Source organism: Notolepis coatsorum, assembly GCF_963971535.1.
Source record: "Notolepis coatsorum genome assembly, chromosome: 8".
NCBI lineage: Eukaryota > Metazoa > Chordata > Actinopteri > Aulopiformes > Paralepididae > Notolepis > Notolepis coatsorum.
Genome location: NC_140172.1, coordinates 148,069,385 through 148,084,720, shown reverse-complemented (window position 1 = coordinate 148,084,720; position 15,336 = coordinate 148,069,385).

Below are 15,336 nucleotides of genomic sequence, written 5' to 3'. Positions count from 1 at the left end.
TTGCCAGAGAGCTGGAACAGAATGTGTCTCCTGTTGAAGAGATCCCAACACCATCCACTTCCATCATTGATGGGATGAGCCTGGTCCAGAAAATGAATGGCAACAACAAAACCTTTGGACAGGTGGCAGAGTCACTCTTCACCCAGGTCCTCCATGAGGGGGCACAGAGTCAATACAGAAAGAGGCTGCATGGCAAAGTGTTGTACACAACCTGTGAGGAAACCTGCTACAGGTTGACAGATGGTGGGTGTGAAGAAGTAGCAGAACTGCAATCAACACATGAAGAAGCTGACACTCGCCTGCTCCTGCATGCATCAGATGCTGCAAACATGGGCTCAAAAGCAGTCATCATCATAGCTGAGGACACTGATGTCATGGTGCTTTGTCTTGCCTTCCAGAAGGACATCACCTGTCCCATCTACATGAAGTGTGGGACCCAGAACCGCACACGATATGTGAACATCAGCAAACTTGCAAGCTCAGTTGGAGACAGCCTCTGTGACAGCCTAATTGGCTTACACGCCTTCACTGGCTGTGACACTGTCAGTGCATTCGCTGGCCGGGTGAAGCTGAATGCCCTGAAGATGGTGAAGAAGGATACTTCCTACCAAGAAACCTTCAGTGGACTAGGGCAGTCATGGGATGTGAGTGAGGAGCTGTTCCAGAGAATTGAGGAGTTTACATGTCACATGTACTCTGCTAACAGCAGCACAGTAGAGGTGAACCAACTGCGCTACCAGCTCTTCTGTACCAAAAGGGGAGAGGTTGAGTCCAGCCAGCTTCCACCATGTAGGGACTGTCTCTTCCTGCATGTTGAACGAGCCAACTATCAGGCAGCAATCTGGAAGAGCAGTCTGCAGTCTAACCCTGTGGTCTCAAGTCCTACAGAGCATGGATAGAAAGACGATGAAGGCAAGCTGGAAATTTACTGGATGCGCTCCCTACCTGCACCAGATGTAGTCCTGGAATTGCTAAGATGCAAGTGTGTCCGTTCATGCAAAATGCCAAGCTGCACATGCTTATCAAATGGACTGGCATGCACAGATATGTGCAAGTTACAGACATGCAGCAACCAAAAACTGCAGGATGATCCAGAACCTGACTTCGAACTCGAGGAGTCAGAGACGAGCAGTTTGAGTGATTCAATGTACATTTAGTATATAATGTTGTTCTGTTTAATAGGTTGTTCATAAAACTCTAAGTGGTTCCTTATCTCATTGTGGTGTCCTTTATGTCCTGTATATGTATGATAAAGACAGACCACTTTGTGACATTATCCTAGTTATCTGACCCAGTTAATAATGCCCATCTAATTTAAGGCTCACAATGACCCGTAACAATGAAATAGTATAGGCATATTATACATTTCCTGAATCCTTATGATCCTGAGAGTGTTGTAGATTTTGTATTTTGTGCCCCTGTTGCTCCTGTATATGTATGATAAAGAGAGACCACTTTGTGACATTATCCTAGTGGCTGTTCTGTATAGTTTTAATAGGAGCCTAATACCGCTCTTCTAATTTAAGGCTCACAATCACCCCTGATAAGAAATAGTATAGGCATATTATACATTTCCTGAATCCTTATGGTCCTGAGAGTGTTGTAGATTTTGTATTTTGTGTCTCTATTGCTCCTAGATGACACAAGGCTAAAAGATAGTATATCATTTAGGCGAAAATCGTGTAAAAATGTGTGTTGTTGACTGTTCAAAGAGCTCCAGTGACCTCTATATTGGTCAGAAAGATTCACATCTTAGCTTGAATGAAAGATTACATAGTCCCCTTTAAAATGATACCAAACACAATATTGTGAAACATTGACAGATGTCCTCTACGTGAGTCTAAAGCAGGATATGCACCAACATCTGAAATGCGATTTCCTGAGGGGGTGGGTATACTTCATGACTTGATAAGTATGATTAAGCTACCACTCTGGAAGGGCTATCATACAAAAATATCATCTACAGACATAGATCTTTGAAAAAATTACATGTAAGTTTATTCACCGTGAGTGGCACCGATATCTGGTCTGGCCCATGGACTAATACTGTTTAATTAGTTTGCACTGTGTGAGCGTATGGCAAGTCATAGGGGCTGTCTCCCAATGAATCTAGTTAATCAGGCGGTTTGAACGATTTTTCTTTTTGTTCCTGGAGAATGTATATCTCTGGTAAGCGGTAGATTTAAAGTGATCCCTCTGCGTGTAGGAAGCACAATTTTACATATTTGCCAATTAAAACATACTAATCGATTAGTTGACTAAGAATATCTTTAGTCAAGGGCAGCCGTAACAAGTCCACTGTGAACACGTCTACTGGCCCCCGTCCTCAGTGTTCCCTTCCACGTCTTGAATTACCTTTTTTAAATCAGCAAAAGTAATCTGTTAACTTACACTTGAAAGGCGCATTGTTGACATAGGTGTTTTAAATTGGCCACTTCCGTTACTGTTGCTGTTATGGAGTACATCAGTGAAGTCGCACCTTTTATTGTCATTTTTGGGAGTAAAGTAAAAAATCCCCTCCCTGAATAAAACCAAGAACACTATAAACAAAGGAAGGGTCATTATGTTACTGTGTAGCACATTGGTGCCGAACTTGAAAGCTCTCTGCACAGTTAGTGTAGTGGTGAATGGGCAGACCACTCCTTCATCTTTCCCCTCTTAGTGTAATAGGTTATTATTAATCTTGATGATGTAGGCACCTGTATTTTGTTGTTATTTAGCTAATGTTTCATGTGTTTTCAAGGTACATCTTGTTTGATGTGTATGTTAATTCAATCATTTATTTGCATGGAAGTTGTGTTAATGTTATCCTAGATTTTATAACAGACTGGAGCTTCTGATGCATATGTGATTGAGGTTAATAACAGACTAACGTTAGTAGCTAAACTAACAAGACAGTCTACATAATGAGGAGACGGAGCATAGTGGTTTTGAATGTTGAAATGAACATTGAAAATTGAAATGTCCTAACGCAACCCCCTCCAATGTACAATAAATGTCCTATTAAACCCAATAATACACAAGACCCTCTTCTTGGGACCAAGTAAAGTTTTGTCAATAATCCAATGTACAGTTACCCCCCCCCCACCACCTCCAATCTACAGTTTCCCCCCCACCCCACCCCACCTACCAACCTCCTCCAATGTACAGTTTCTTCGTCAAATGTATATACTCTCTTTTTTAGACTCTTCTTGTATCAAAAACAGTACTGTATTTGTAAAAATACAGTATGTATTTCTGGTATGTCATAAATGTATAGATGTAGCAGTACTGTCTATCTGTATGTCATATGTTATGATGAATTGAAAATGGGGGACCCTAAGCGGTCAGGTGGCGTAGCGGAGATTGCGTTCGTCACCAACGCCGGAGACGCTGGATTTGCCTGTTCGAATCCAGCTCCCGGCGTTGTCACCAGCTTGGCTGGCCGTTCACACTAATACAATTGGCAGTATTAGAGGGTGGGAAAGCTGGAGGGGTGGGTCCGGGTCGTTGTAAACAGCGACTCCTACAGTTCGGTCGGGGCGCCTGCTCAGCGCGGATAGAATCTAAGGGGTGTAATGTGATCCTTCCACACGTTACACCCTCTCAGTGAGAGTCCGCGCTGCCAGGTGAAAAGAAGCGGTTGAGTGGCTAGACGTGTGTCGGAGGAAGCACGTGGTAGCCTCCACTCTCCCAGACCGACTGTGGGGGGTAAGTGCACAGCGACCAGGAAGGGGATTGGGAATTGGCATAACGACTAACATTGGGATGGGAGAAAATCGGAGGAAAAAGGAGGGGGGAAAAGATCAATAAAAAAAAAATGGGGGACCCTGATGTAAACAAGACGAAAGTCTTTCTCTGGTCTGCATCCCCTTAACAATTGTGTGTATTGAGCTGTACTGTATTGTACCCATTCTGCAATCTGTTAATAAAGTTTTCAATCAATCAATCAAAACAAATGTAACAGTACTGTATACCTACCTGTATGTCATAATGTCATTATGAATTGACCCTGATGTAAACAAGACCAGTGGCGGACTCAGACTGTTTGAAGGGCGAAAAGAAAAAAAGGGCACCTACTGCACAACATGGGACCCCATCAGTGAGCAAAAAGCTATGATGCGTCATTTATGGTGAGATAGTGTGATTAACATTCGAATAACATAGACAATCCAGATTAATAGTATGTAAATGATCATGGTGTTTGAAAAGTGGATTTATCATAGTGTTTGAAACTTAGATTTATCATGGTGTTTGAAAAGTAGATTATGGTGTTTGAAGGCCTAAACCATTGCTGCAGTGGTACATTTCTCAATGCTAAAGATATCAGTGAGGAATATAAATATTTGGGAAACAGCATTTTAATATGGTCTGGGTTGAAAAATAGTGAACCTATTCTTTAAAAGCTATTTACAACATATACAGTATTTTACAGGATATAAAACAGTTAACAGTTAAAGTTAATTTGAGTGCCGTTGAGCTTCTTCCTTTCTCTCTCCTAACTCTCCTTCTCTCCTCATGTCCTCTCCTTCTCTCCTCCTATACTCCCCTTCTCTCCTCCTGTAATCCCCTTCTCTCCTCCTGTACTCCCCTTCTCATCTCCTATACTCCCCTTCTCTCCTCATGTCCTCTCCTCTCCTTCTCTCATCCTGTGTCCTCTCCTTCTCTCCTCTATCTCTCTCTCCCCCCTCTCTATCTTCCCCATTCTCTCCATTAAAGTTAATATATTGTACCTGGATACTGGCTGGATCAGTGGGATATTTAAATGGCAACAGGAGAGCATTCAAGTTATTTGTTGTTGTGTCGTTTGAATCATTTCTCTCCCTATCATCATTTTCATCCTCGCTTTCTTTAGCATCTCCATGACCGTCTTCATCATCATTTCTCTCCATAGCATCATCTGCATTCTCTTTCCTCAACTTCTTCATCATTTCTCTCCATAGAATCATCTGCATTTTCTCTTTCCTCCACTTCTTCACCATCTCTCTTCCTGATATCATTATTTCCCTCTTGAATATCTCCATCTTCATTGTCTGTACTGTCTTTATCTAAGGTGGAGCAAATAATATTTGTTTTATAATTGTACTGTATATAATATTCGTACTGTAGCGTACAATGTTAGAATTGTATTATAATAATAATAATAATAATAATAATAATACATTTATTTTATATAGCGCCTTACATTAGGAATCTCAAAAGCACTTTACATACAGGCATTATAGCATACAGACAAACACAGTACATGGACTTTCACAATGACGACATAGTGGGGTTAATGGGGGACCCTGATGTAAACAAGACGAAAGTCTTTCTCTGGTCTGCATCCCCTTAACAATTGTGTGTATTGAGCTGTACTGTATTGTACCCATTCTGCAATCTGTTAATAAAATGTTCAATCAATCAATCAAAACTCCTTGTGCTGCACTGCCATCTTGTGGCCTGTTATCTACCCGACCAAGTCCAATCCATTGATTGATTGATTGAAAATGTTATTAACAGATTGCAGAATGGGTACAGTACAGTACAGCTCAATACATACAATTGTTAAGGGGATGCAGACCAGAGAAAGACTTTCGTCTTGTTTACATCAGGGTCCCCCATTTTCAATTCATCATAACATATATGACATACATGACATACAGATAGTACTGCTACATCTATACATTTGACATACCAGATTTGCAAATACAGTACTGTTTGTGATACGAAAAGAGTCCAGAAAAGAGAGTATATACATTTGACATAGAAACTGTACATTGGAGGAGGTTGGGTAGGAGGAGTGGGTGGGGGACACTGTACAACTGAACAAGCAAAACTGTACATTGGAATATTGACAAGACCATACAAGGTCATTTACTGTAACAACGGTTGCTAGGCAGCAACCGTAACACCGAAACAGACCGCAGGACTGGAGCATTGTACCGTACGAGGCCACTCAGAAGAAGTTGACAAAAAATAAATAGCACTGGAAGATGAGGTGAGTATCTGTTCTGTTGCTGGTTTTACTCACTGTTCATGTTCATGAACCACAACAACATCCCCTCCAAATTCCTCAGAGACTCAGCAGCCGCCATCACCCCAGTCATCACACACATAATAAACCTCTCCATAAAACAGGGACACGTCCCCAAGGACTTCAAAATTGCGATAGTAACACACCTGCACGAAAAGGGCAGCAAATTAGACCCAGGCAACTACCACCCTGTTTCTATCCTTACATCCATCTCGAAAGTCATGGAAAAAAATACTGCGGCATGGTCATGCTGGACCTACAAAAGGCCTTCGACACTGTCAATCACAGCATTCTGATTGACAAGCTAAAAGCAATTGGTTTTGATAGTCTATCAGTGAGCTGGATATCCTACCTGGAGGGGAGAGAACAGATGGTGGAGGTAAACTGTACCCCCCCCCCCCCTCCCAGTGAGCTGTGGTGTTCCACAAGGAAGCATACTGACCATTACTGTTAAACACGTTAAACACTGTTAAATTACGTTAAACAAATACAACTTCAAATGCACATTCAATGTACTCAAACACTCTGATTGTCATCCAATACGGTAGGTAGCGCTGTCGCAAAAAAACACGGTGGTCTCCTGGGCTGCAGCGCCACGTTCTCTGGTTCTTCCTCCCAGATCTATAGGTCCAGCTGCAGCGCCGGAGAATCCTCTCAAGGGGTAAGCCTGTGGCAGCCACGAACCTACTTTCTAGCAGCTCGGAGGTGCGCTGTTTTAAGTGAGCGTGTGTTATTGGATTCAAATGCATGATTGATTTATTGATTGAAAATGTTATTAATGTCCGCCTTGTTTCGAACTGGTTATGCATTGCTTTGGCCCTCTTTCGAAGTCTAAGACTAAGAAACGACGTAAACTCCATGATCAAAACTGCAAAAAAGAATTTCATCAATGACAAAACTGAGAAACAAAAACAAACCACGTGAACTTTGGAAATTACTCAATAATCAACTAGGATGCAGTAAAAAACTTAAAACCAGATTCTCAAACATAAACATAAAAACGGACAACACGCTCATCACAGACAAGCTGGATGTAGCCAATTACTTAAACATTTTCTTCACAAACATAGCCACAACACTGGTAAACAAACTACCCTCCCACTCAGGGCTTTATGGGGTAGAACACATAGTAGCTTACTACAAAAACCTAGGGGTCCGCAAGGACGACTTCAAGCTGGAAATGGTAACAACTGATGAGGTACTCAATAAACTGAGCGCCCTCCAACCTAACAAGGCCACTGGCCATGACAACATCCCCTCCAAATTCCTCAGAGACTCAGCAGCCGCCATCACCCCAATCATCACACACATAATAAACCTCTCCATAAAACAGGGACACGTCCCCAAGGACTTCAAAATTGCGAGGGTGACCCCTCTGCACAAAAAGGGCAGCAAATTAGACCCAGGCAACTACCGCCCTGTTTCTATTCTCACCTCCATCTCGAAAGTCATGGAAAAAATAGTCTACGAACAGGTCGAAAAGTACCTAGCGGAAAAAAATCTAATCTACGAATTCCAATCTGGCTTCAGAACATCCCACTCCACTGACACATGCCTTCTCTATTTGAATGACCACATCAAACAAGAGGTGGACGCAGGAAAATACTGCGGCATGGTCATGCTGGACCTACAAAAGGCCTTTGACACGGTCAATCACTCCATTCTGATTGACAAGCTAAAAGCAATTGGTTTTGATAGTCTATCAGTGAGCTGGATGCAATCCTACCTTGAGGGGAGGGAACAGATGGTGGAGGTAAACGGTACCCTATCCCCCCCCCTCACAGTGAGCTGTGGTGTTCCACAAGGAAGCATACTAGGACCGCTACTGTTCCTAATTTATGCAAATGACATGTCGTCAGCTTGTGACTGCAACTTGTTCCTGTTTGCGGACGACTCAGCCCTGCTGGTCTCTGACAAGAACAAGTTACAGGTTGAAAAAACCCTCAGCTCGGAACTAGGCAGAATCTGCATATGGCTCGCTGATAACAAACTATCATTACACATGGGCAAAACAGAGTCCATTCTCTTCGGTTCAAATAACAAACTCAGCAAGACCGACGGCTTCTCAGTTACAGTGGGTGACAATATTGTCACAAGGAAAGATGAAATTACCTACCTGGGTTCCATCCTAGAGGCTAATCTCTCCTGTGACAAAATGGCATCCAATGTAATAAAAAAAGTCAACAACAAACTCTATTCTTGTACCGGATCTCCTCTCTGGTAAACAAGAATACCCTGAAGACTCTGGCAGGAGCACTCATTCAGGGGTACTACGACTATGCTTGCACCTCATGGTACCAAAGCACCTCAAAGGCGCTAAAAACAAAATTACAAACATCTCAAAACAAACTGGTCAGACTACTGCTTGACCTCACTCCTAGAACCCACCTCACCCCTGCCCACTTTGACAACCTAGGATGGCTTAGAGTAGACGACAGAGTACAGAAACTTGCAATGGGCCTGGTCTACAAGATACACTACACGACCAAGGTACCCATGTACATGGCAAAATACTTCCCAAAGCTCAGTGAATACCACGATCACAACACCAGAGGGAGCTCCACAAATCATGTTAAACCCAGATTCGGCTCAAATAAGGGACTAAACACGTTTCGCAATTATGCCACATCAATGTGGAACGCCCTACCCAAAGCTGTAAAGGAATGTGGATCACTACCCACTTTCAAAACCTCTCTCAAGGGACACCTACGGGAGACTGCAATTCAACACTGGCCCCTGTAAATATCCTAACCCAACCCCCTCCAATGTACAGTCATTTACCTAGTATGGTTTTGTCAATAGTCCAATGTACAATTTTGTTTGTTTGTACAGTGTCTCCTCCCCCCCCCCCCTCAATGTACAGTTTTGCTTGTTTATACAGTGTGCCCCCCCCCCCCCCCAACCACCTCCAATGTAAATTACCCAGTATGGTTGTCAATATCCCAATGTACCCAACCCCCCCCACCCAACCTCCTCCAATGTACAGTTTCTACGTCAAATGTATATACTCCCTTCTCTTGACTCCTTCTGTATCACAAACAGTACTGTATTTGCAAATCTGGTATGTCATAAATGAATAGATGTAGCAGTACTGACTATCTGTATGTCATGTATGTCATATATGTCCTGATGAATTGAAAAATGGGGGACCCTGATGTAAACAAGACGAAAGTCTTTCTCTGGTCTGCATCCCCTTAACAATTGTGTGTATTGAGCTGTACTGTATTGTACCCATTCTGCAATCTGTTAATAAAGTTTTCAATCAATCAATCAATCAGTCGGTTATGCTTAGAGTTTGGAATCATGGCTGGTGGTCTATCGCCCTGCTCTAAAGATAAACTCTAATTGATTGATTGATTGAAAACTTTATTAACAGATTGCAGAATGGGTACACTACAGTACAGCTCAACAATTGTTAAGGGGATGCAGACCAGAGAAAGACTTTCGTCTTGTTTACATCAGCGTCCCCCATTTTTTATTCATCATAATATATGACATACACGACATACAGATAGACAGTACTGCTACATCTATACATTTATGACATACCAGATTTGCAAATACAGTGAATGAATGAATGAATGAATGAATGAATGAATGAATGAATGAATGAATGAATGAATGAATGAATGAATGAATGAATGAAAACTTTATTTAACAGATTGCAGAATGGGTACAATACAGTACGGCTCAATACATACAATTGTTAAGGGGATGCAGACCTGAGAAAGACGTTTGTCTTGTTTCCATCAGGGTCCCCCATTTTCAATTCATATAGACATTTATGACATACACAACATACATGACATTTATGGCATAGGGACATATAGGTATTTAGTACTGATACATTTGTGACATAAGCGGTATTCAAATATACAGTACTGTTACCCCTAGATCCTGACTGAGTATATATGGGAGGGGACTGTACATTAGGAGGGGGTGGGTGGGTGGGAGGGAAATATACATACGGCGGGGAGGGAATATATACATGCGGTGGGGAGGAGACTGTCTATTAGGAGGTGGTGGGGGTTTTGGGCATTTACGGTGGCCAGTTTTGAATTGCAGCCTCCCGTAGGTGCTCTTTAAGAGCGGTTTTGAATGTGGGCAGGGATTCACATTCCTTTACAGCTTTGGGTAGGGCGTTCCACATTGTTGTGGCATAATTGCGAAACGTGTTTAGTCCCTTGTTTGAGCCGAATCTGGGTTTAACATGATTTGTTGAGCTTCCTCTGGTGTAGTGGTTGTGGTATTCACTGACCTTTGGGAAGTATTTTGACATGTACATGGGCACCCCGGTCGTATAGTGTATCTTGTAGACCAGGCCCATTGCAAGTTGCTGTACTCTGTCGTCTACTCTAAGCCATCCTAGGTTGTCAAAGTGGGCAGGGGTGAGGTGGGTTCTGGGGTTCAGGTCAAGTAGTAGTCTGACCAGTTTGTTTTGTGATGTTTGTAATTTTGTTTTAAGCGCCTTTGAGGTGCTTTGGTACCATGAGGTGCACGCATAGTCATAGTACCCTTGAATGAGTGCTCCTGCCAGAGTCTTCAGGGTATTCTTGTTTACCAGAGAGGAGATCCGGTACAAGAATCTAGTTCGTTGGTTGACTTTTTTTATTACATTGGATGCCATTTTGTCACAGGAAAGATTTGCCTCTAGGATGGAACCCAGGTAGGTAATTTCGTCTTTCCTTGTGACAATATTGTCACCCACTGTAACTGAGAAGCCGTCGGTCTTGCTGAGTTTGTTATTTGAACCGAAGAGAATGGACTCTGTTTTGCCCATGTGTAATGATAGTTTGTTATCAGCGAGCCATATGCAGATTTTGCCTAGTTCCGTGCTGAGGGTTTTTTCAACCTGCAACTTGTTCTTGTCAGAGACCAGCAGGGCTGAGTCGTCCGCAAACAGGAACAAGTTGCAGTCACAGGCTGACGACATGTCATTTGCATAAATTAGGAAGAGTAGCGGTCCTAGTATGCTTCCTTGTGGAACACCACAGCTCACTGTGAGGGGGGGGGGGGGGGGGATAGAGTACCGTTTACCTCTACCATGCATCTGTTCTCTCCCCTCCAGGTAGGATTGCATCCAGCTCACTGATAAGCTATCAAAACCAATTGCTTTTAGCTTGTCCATTAGAATGGAGTGATTGACAGTGTCGAAGGCCTTTTGTAGGTCCAGCATGACCATGCCGCAGTATTTGCCCGCGTCCACCTCTTGTTTGATGTGGTCGTTCAAATAGAGGAGGCATGTGTCAGTGGAGTGGGACGTTCTGAAGCCAGATTGGAATTCGTAGATTAGATTTTTTTCCGCCAGGTACTTTTCGACCTGTTCGTAGACTATTTTCTCCATGACTTTCGAGATGGAGGTAAGAATAGAAACAGGGCGGTAGTTGCTTGGGTCTAATTTGCTGCCCTTTTTGTGCAGAGGGGTCACTCTCGCAATTTTGAAGTCCTTGGGGACGTGCCCCTGTTTTATAGAGAGGTTTATTATGTGTGTGATGACTGGGGTGATGGCGGCTGCTGCGTCTCTGAGGAATTTGGAGGGGATGTTGTCATGGCCAGTGGCCTTGTTAGGTTGGAGGGCGCTAAATTTTTTGAGTACCTCATCGGTTGTTACCATTTCAAGTTTGAAGTTGTCTTTGTGGACCCCTAGGTTTTTGTAGTATGCTACTATGTGTTCTACCCCATAATGCCCTGAGTGGGAGGGTAGTTTGTTTACCAGTGTTGTGTCTATGTTTGTGAAAAAGATGTTTAAGTAATTGGCTACATCCAGCTTGTCTGTGATGAGCGTGTTGTCCGTCTTTATGTTTATGTTTGAGAATCTGGTTTTAAGTTTTTTACTGCAGCCTAGTTGATTATTGAGTAATTTCCAAAGTTCGCAGGGTTTGTTTTTGTTTTCCTCAGTTTTGTCGTTGATGAAATTTCTTTTTGCGGTTCTGATCATGGTGTTTACGTCATTTCTTAGTCTGTTTCTTTGAATTTTTTGTTCAACCACGTGGGCTTGGAGTTCACTGTTTGAGCTTTTGGAAAGCTTTGTCTGACTTTTATGAAGTTCAGAGCATTTTTTGTCTCTGGTTTTCATAGCGGCCAGTATTTCAGTGTGCATCCATGCCTCAGCGCGATTTTTAACCCTGGTGGTTCTTATGGGTGCCATGTTGTTGAGTATTTCTGTGAATTTGGTTTTGAATCCAAGCCATGTTTCTTCAACCTGTGTACCACTGAGTTCATCTGACCAGTCCAAGCTCCCCAGTTCTAGGTTAAAGGCCTCTCTAGAGTAAGTTTTGAGGTCTCTAGATGTGACTGTTTTGTGACAGCCGGCCTTCTGTTTTAGCTTTTTGCGGGTACAGAAAATCATATAATGATCACTTAACCCGCATGCTATCACCCCTTTATTGGAGATCATTGACTTGTCAGAGGTCAAAATGAGGTCAATGGTGGTTTGTGTCGAATCGCATACCCTTGTGGGTTGGGTGATTAGCTGGCTGAAACCGTGCAGATCAGAAAATCTACTGAAGGCCTTGAAGACGGGTGCTGCTTTACGCAGCATATCCGTGTTCCAGTCCCCAATAAGAATTTTTTCTACCCCCTCCACCCCAGCTAAACACCCATCAAGTGTGTCATAAAAGCCACTCTGTTCTGGTGGTCTATAGATTGTGCCTACTAGTACTGGTTTCGCCCTGTCTAATAAGATTTCAATCCAAACAGTTTCAATTTCATCATGGTTAAGGTCAGTACGGTTGATGTATTTGGTATCCTTGTGTATATACACACAGACACCACCTCCATACTGGTTCCTATCCCTCCTGACTATTGAGTAGTTTCCAATTTCAATCTCTGGATCCTGTACAGATGAGTCTAATTTTGTTTCTGTGAAACACAATATGTTAGTGATACAAAAAGAGTCCAGAATAGAGAGTATATACATTTGACGTAGAAACTGTACATTGGAGGAGGTTTGGTAGGTGGGGTGGGGTTGGGTGGGGGACTGTACATTGGAGGTGGTTGGGTGGGGGTGGGGGGGGGGGGTTGGGTAGGAGGGGTGGGTGGGGGACACTGTACAACTGTACAAGCAAAACTGTACATTGGAATATTGACAAAACCATACTTCGTCATTTACTGTACATTGGAGGGGGTTGGGTTAGGACATTTACATGGGCCAGTTTCGAATTGCAGTCTCCCGTAGGCAGTGGCGGTACCACGGGGTACCACGCCGTCCTAGCAGTTCGCTGAGCAGAAGTGCGCGCAATCGCGCACGGATGTGCACGCGTGCACACAAAAATGCGTTCACAATTTTCACTGGACTCGTCGCGCCGTGCGCCAAGTACCCGGCACTTATCTATCACCTAGACTTTGCATAATAATAGGATACCGATAGCATAACAAAGAACGAGAAGAGCCAAACCAAAATACAAGCCCTGTACCAATTGGTGGGGGTTTGCTTGATCTGTGGTCCCGACTGGAAGGATGAGACATTAAGTTGTGCTTCTGTCCTTCTGTAAACTAAGTTACATTGTTAATTTAGTTTGTATTTACTTTTCTAGTTTAAGTTAATTCAATTAAAGAAATTGTAACTACAATTACATTTAAAACATTGTTTGTTTTTCAACCATATCTGTTGACAATATAATTTCTTTATATATTGAAGGCTACATCCTGCTACCCTTTTCAGCTTCTCTATTTCAAGGCAATATTTACAAAAACTAAACAAAAACTAGTAATTTCCTATACAAACATGTTTTCCTACTATTTATGCATAATAATCATCTGTTCTGTGCGCAAGCGAGGGAACATGTGTGCACATGCGTGTGCGTGCGTGCACGTGGCGTCCAGGCAGTTCTGATATTACGACTGCACCACTGCCCGTAGGTGCTCTTTGAGAGTGGTTTTAAAAGTGGGTAGTGATTCACAAATCACATTCCTTTACAGCTTTGGGTAGGGCGTTCCACATTGATGTGGCATAATTGCGAAACGTGTTTAGTCCCTTGTGTAACTGAGGGGTACAATTCCCTGACTGTATTACTAGATATGATACTTACTACCACTACCTTTGTACTTAATATTCGGCCACCCAGTACTCGGCATAAATATATTATGATGAACACTGTCACGTAGATGAAACGGATCCAACACAAATGTACGAATTAGAAATAGGTCTTTATTTCTACACAGCGATGGTGTGTAGAGCAAGCACTTAATCAAATCAATCACATTTATGAATGGGAATTAGTATGCACTTTTATGGCAAGAGTATTCGTCGGTATATCAATAGAGAATGTCCAATCTCTGAAGGCGCAGGTGGTACATATACGACCTGGAATAGTTTAAGGAATAACAGCAATGATACTTTAATGATTATATACTGGATACACTAGGGGGGGTTAATCCGGTCGCTTGTAAGCCGACAGGAGTAGGAAGGGGGGGGGGGTAGAATCCGGCTGCCTCATCCGGCCAAGGGTATCCCAGGTGAACCCACTGTAGTGCCGTTCAATGCGCCGGCGATCCTTGGACCACAGATGAAAGCAGATGGACTCTTTGTGGGCCGGCGTCCTCCGGTCCACGGAGGAGAGACGTGAAGCGACCTCGTCTTGCAGAGCGTCTCCTCACCTTGCGTCCTCTCCAGGGGGGGGGGTTCCAACACACGGCAGTGTCGGGGGTCTTTATCCATGGAATAATCAACGTATACGAAGCATAATCCGTGCCTGGGAAGGCGGGCTGTCGTCGGTAGAATAATCCGGTATACAGGTCCACTCGCTCGTCGGCTCTGGGGCTCCTCGGGTGCAATCTCACATGGGGTCGATCATCCTGGTTAAGCAGCCAGTTCTCTGCCCGAAACGATGGGGTACTGACTACGGTAGTATTCTCACCGCACGAAGCACTATATATTAACAGACTATTATTAGCTTAATAGACTACGTCCAACTCGACGATATAGTGCCAAATATGACTATTCAAATATTAATATACACGATGTCTCAATACCGATGGTAGGCGAACTTGGCCTTACTCCCACACGTGGCGTTGCGGGGAGGCTTTACGTCTGTGACTCTATTGGAGGGTAAGAAACTGGACTGAAAAGGAAGTCCTACTTTAGTAGCGCAGTATATATACGCACTATGAACAAATAGTCCCATTAGTGGTGCGGTAGCCAGATTCCTACGCGGAACTAGGACTTGTTCGTACATGTTGAGCGGTACGTTTGAACTGGGTCTGGGGGGTATGGCAGCCTGGCACCAAGGTCTCGACCAATAGTAGAATGGAGACTATTATGGGATGTTCAGTAGGCTAGAATGGATATTCAATGCATATTGTACAAGGAATATACAAGGGATATCAAGGAATATTAGAGA